The following is a 5,697-nucleotide window of genomic DNA, read 5'->3' as shown; positions in this document are numbered from 1 at the left end:
GGTTGAGCAGGCTCTGATGGAGCTGGTGGAGCAGGTTCTCCCCTACCCCTAGTCTCGGCTGGTGCAGGTGGAGCATGACTCTCCACTTCCTCCTCAACTGCTCTCTGTGATGTAGGGTCCATATCCTATTTAAAATAACAAAGACAAACAGATCTGCATTAGTGTCACCTCAATTCTTACAAATGCAATGCATAGTATGGACTCAATATAGGCCCAGAAACGCCTAAACCGTGCTCTGATACCATTAAATGTGACACCCCTTACCCGTCTATAGTATATCCGAGTAAGATATGTCACACAGTGTACCGGAACACTCTATTTTATGTCAATCATTTTTATTCTTCCTTAATTGATTTTTATCATAGTTTTGAATATAATTTGTGAAATATAATTCATTTAAGTCATTTATTGAAATTATAATTTATTTGAGGTTCCAAAAATTTTATAGAAAATTCGGCAGAGTACCGGCTAAAAATGGAGAAAACAGTTCTTCGGAACCTGTGAAAAACACTTCCAATAATCATTTCCAATCATTCTCAAACTCCAATAATCATCAAAATCTCAATATTTTTCAACAACATTTTCATTTCTCAATCATTCATTTCTCATGGTATTCATATATAAGCAATAAATAAATACTCAATTTTCCATTCATAAATACAATTTTCACTATTTACATTAACATCAAAATACATGCCATAAATCTCAATTACACATGAGAAAATAAAAGTTAGTTACAAAATACCAAAATGAAACCTAGTGTCCTACCAATGCACTGAAGATGTTGAGGTGACACGGACACTATGCAGAGCTGCAGAATGTTTCAGCCAGTCTGTGGTCTACTGGGCTATCGGTCAGTATCTCCAGAACCTACGCATGGCAAAAGCAACGCGCTAAGCAATAATTCTTAGTGTTGCTAATAATAAAATAAAAAGAAATAACATAAAATAAATATGCAGTGAATGTATCGATGTCTCATTGCAAACAAATTTTTGTTGAGCATTTGTAGTCTTACTTATTTTGTTCTTATTATATTCATTATTCATTAAATTTATCCACTTTCATTTTTGGTTGCCCAAGTAACCTATACTGGACGACTGGACTGGATAAGCGGGTAAACTGGCACTGGGTATTAAGTACCTCGGGTCGTCACACCATCGGTCACATATGTATCTCCCGGTATGCAACATAACAGCTAATAAGCTGTAATAACATTGGCACAAGGCCAAGTCTCAACACAATGTCAGAATGGCTAAAAGCCATGAAATCACAGAATGGCATAATGCCATGTGCGATCGTTAATCAACCCTATTGGCATGCCAAGCTATCCAAACCAATCTTGTTAGGTATACTAGGGCATTTCACACTTTTAAGTTTCACAATTTTTGGAATTAAAGTTTTAGTGTTACTATGCCATTCATTGGTCAACAAAAATGTTGACTTTTGCATAGGCAATAGGTACATTGGTTTTAATCTCATCAACATACCACATTTTGCATTCAAAATTTGTTGGTATTGGTTGCCAATACCATTTCTAAGCTTAATGTTAGTTGGGAAGAATTTTCAGTTTTTATGCCTTGTTTTTACTGTTCCATTTTTCAATTTTGCAGTGGGAATTTGGCAAAATGATCAACATTAAAGTTTTTCCTTATTTTATCTAGTTGAATTTCCTTTTTTGAATCACTCCATTTGAAGTTTTTTAACTCAAGTTATGGTCCAAAAACCACAACTGGCCGGATTGAAATTTTTCTGGACTGACCATATCTATAGTGCAGTGAACAGTGACTTCAACTCACTTGTTGGATAGGTTCTGGTCATAATTTGGGTTAGGTTTCTTCATGAAAGCTTTTGGTATATATCTCAGCTTGTTGTGGGTAAAATTCCAAGTCAATTGGACCATTCTACACTGAGTTATGGCCAAATGACCAAATATTATTCATTTGGTCATTCTGCAGAAACAGACTGCAGGTCACCCCGATTGGAGCAAGCTTTTGGTCCACTTGATTTTGTCTTATGGGCATGGTTTCTTCACCAAAGTTGTGCCATTTTGTGTCTAGTTTCATGTCCAATTGGCCAAACAAAAATTGAACCTCTACAATTCAGGTTATGGCTGCCCAAACCTGCTGGACTCATGTCCAATTCTGCAGGTCACCTAGGGCAACCACACTAAACCTAAATCCCATCACTAAACACACTTCATTTCTTGTTTACCAATAACCAAATGGTCACTAATTGACCATTAAAACTCAATTTCATCATTATATGATCAAAGTCTCAATTTCATGCTCAAACCCTAACTCCAACAAGTAAAATTTTCATACACATACAATCCATGGTTTACAACACCAAAATCATGTTCAATGGCAGCCATACACAAAATTTTTAGAAGAATTTGACACTAACCTTGACTTAGGCAGTTTCCAAAGCTTCACAACTTCACTTTCTTCCTTTCTTTTTGCTGTCCAAAGCTTGTTCTAGGTGTAAGGATGAGTTTTTGTGAAGGGAGACTAGGGTTTTGAGGTGGTTTGGAGGGTGATTTCAAGCTCACCTTAAGCTTTCATGGGGGTTGGGGTGGGAAGGGTGACGCCTTGTTTTTCTCGAGGAAGAAAGCAGATGGTTTTTGTTTATTTTTTACCTCCTTTTACCTCTTTTTATTTGTTTTAAGTGGCTTGGTTAAATGTGATTGGTGGAGAAGGGTTTAATGACATCATATGATGTCAAAATTGGCATATTCTTTCATTTTCTTTTCCTTTCTTCTCTACTCATTTTCAATTTAATTTTTAGCAATATTTATTCATATTTTATGTCATAATAATTATTTACTTAACTGGAAAAGTCGGCCAAAAATCATCTCTGAAGACGAAATGACCAAAATGCCCTCCGTTTGGCTTATTGAGCCAAAATTGTCTGTACCGATTGAAAAATTTTTCTAAGCATTCCCTTAGCATTCAAATACCATAGAAACCTCAATGACCCTTCTCTGGAGTCTCAAAAATTATTTTATGAATTTTTTCCCGGGTTTAGGGCTCCTAGTTGCGAGAACCGCAACTTCCCACTAGGTTACCCATCGCTAGGGCACCGGCTCATTTAACTTGATTGTATTTTATTTCTAAAATTTTTCCTAAATGTTTCTTATTAATATTTGAGTTAATTATGGTTCCTCACTTTAGTTTAAATATTTTTCTGGATGTTCTAACTGTCCGGACCGACACCGATCATCGGAACAGTAAAATATACGGAATTTCTACAGGGAGGGTGTTACATTAGGTATACTCTTGTATATTTATATTGATGTACATGTATCTGTATGTATGCATGTATAAGACTTGAGCAGTTGTGTAAAAAATTTTTTAAAGTGATTTTGGTCACTTTAATTAGTGTAAATTTTTTAATATGAACTTTGATATCATAATGAATTTGTTTTTCAATATAAATTTTGTAATATTAACTTTGATATCACATTGAATTCATTATCTTCTTGTTTTTCAAATTGAATTTTTTTGAATGAGTTGTGTGAATGGTTTATAACTTTTATTATATTTAAAATCTTAATTGAGAAATTATGTGATACCCATTGCCCGTCTACAGTGTAGCTGAGCAAGTTATGCCGCTCAGTGTGCCGGAGCACCTATCTATGTTTCTATTACAATTTATCCCTTTCTGATTTACTTATTTTCAATTTTGATAAATCCGAATTTATCCGCAAATTTTATAAAAAATCCGGCAGAGTACCGGCTGTAAATTAGAAAAAATAGTTCTTCTGAACCTGTTTAAAAACACTTCCAAAATAATTTCTAAATCCAAACTCCATTATACATGTAACATCCTCCCGGTAACAACTCAGACATTCTATCGTCTTGACCTGGGTGGTCCTGATACCTAGAACGTTCGGAAAAATATTTAAATTAAAGCGAGGAACCAAAATTAACTCAAATATAATAAGAAAAATTAGGAAAAATTTTAGAAATAAAATACAACCAAGTTAAACGAGCCGGTGCCCAAGCGATGGGTAACCAGAGGGAAGTTGCGGTTCTTACAACGAGGAGCCCTAGACCCGGGGAAAAATTCATAAAATAATTTTTGGGACTCCAGAGAAGGGTCATTGAGGTTCCTATGGCATTAGAATTCCAAGAAAATATTTAGAAAAATTTTTCAATCGGTACAGACAATTTTGACCCGTTAAGCCAAACGGAGGGCATTTTGATCATTTCGCCTTCAGAGACGATTTTTGGCCGACTTGTCCAGTTAAGTAAATAATTATTATGACACAAAATGTGAATAAACATTACTAAAAATTAAATTGAAAATGAGTAGAGATGAAAAGAAAAGAAAATGAAAGAAAATACCTAATAATGACATCATATGATGTCATTAAAAACCTATCCACCAATCACAATTTGTTAAACTCATTAAAAGAGATAAAAGTGACCAAAAATTCGAAAAAAACAATCTGCATCTTCAACCTTTGGGCAGCCTAAAAAACGTTGAGAGAGAGAGAGAGAAGAGGTTCCACCATTAAAGCTCCCTTAAGCTTCATTTCCCACTTCAAACCACCTCAAAACCTTATCCTCCCTTCACTAAAAATTTCCCTTACCACTAGAGCAAGACTTGGGCAGCAATTAGAAGAAGAGAAAGTGGAAGAAAGTGAGGTGTGAACAAGCTTAGAAAATCACCAAAGAGGTTAGTGCCATAACCTTTGCTTTTACATCTTTCTAATCATGAATTTGAGCTAAGTTAAGTTAAAAATTTGACAAAAATTGAATTAATGAAGCATGGTTATATTCCATGAAGTTTTGGCAGCCTTGACATGAGTTAGGGTTAGGAGAAATCTTTGGTTTAAAGTGACATATTGCTACCCCTCTTATAAATTATATGATTAGTATAGCAAATTAGGAGTGGGATGCATGAATTGGAGGCTTGGTCAATTAGGGTTAGGGTTTTGGAGAGAAAGTTGGACCTTGTTTAGGTAATGGTGAATGAAAATTTTAATGGTCAATTAGTGACCATTTGAGGCAAGTTAATCATAATTTGAAGTGAGCTAATGCATGGCAAAGTGAAATGTGCATGCTGCCTAGAGACAGCAGCAATGAGGCTGTGATTCCAGCCCACTTAGACAGCCATAACTTTGGCTGTGTAGATTCAATTGGTGTTTGGCCAATTTAACATGAAACTAGACTTATAATGGCACATTTTTGCTGAAGAAACCATGCCCAAAAGACCAAAGCAAGAGGACCAAAAGTTGGTCCCAATCCTGATACCCTGCAAACTGATTCTGCAGAATGACCAAATGAACAGTAACTGTTCATTTGGCCATAACTCACTGTAGAAATGGTCAATTGACCTGAAATTTTTACAGCAACAAGTTAAGACATAGAAAAACAACTTTCATGAAGAAACCTACCCCAAATTATGACCAGAACCTATCCAGCAAGGCAGTGGCAATCACTATTTATGGTACTGTAGATTTGGTAAATTCTGCAGAATTGAAATCCGGCCAGCTGTGGCTTTTGGACCATATCTAGAGCTAAAAAACTCCAAATGGAGTGATTCAAAAAAGGAAATTCAACTAGACAAAATAAGGAACAACTTTCATGTTTACCATTTCCTCAAATTCCCACTGCAACAGGACCCAATGGAACAGTAAATTTGGGTCACAAAAACTGAAAATTCTACCCTCTTGGTTTTAGATTTGGAAAT

This window comes from Hevea brasiliensis, chromosome 12 (assembly GCF_030052815.1).
Source record: "Hevea brasiliensis isolate MT/VB/25A 57/8 chromosome 12, ASM3005281v1, whole genome shotgun sequence".
Classification (NCBI taxonomy): Eukaryota; Viridiplantae; Streptophyta; class Magnoliopsida; order Malpighiales; family Euphorbiaceae; genus Hevea; species Hevea brasiliensis.
The sequence above is the reverse complement of the archived record's forward strand: the minus strand, read 5'-3'. Positions refer to the sequence as shown.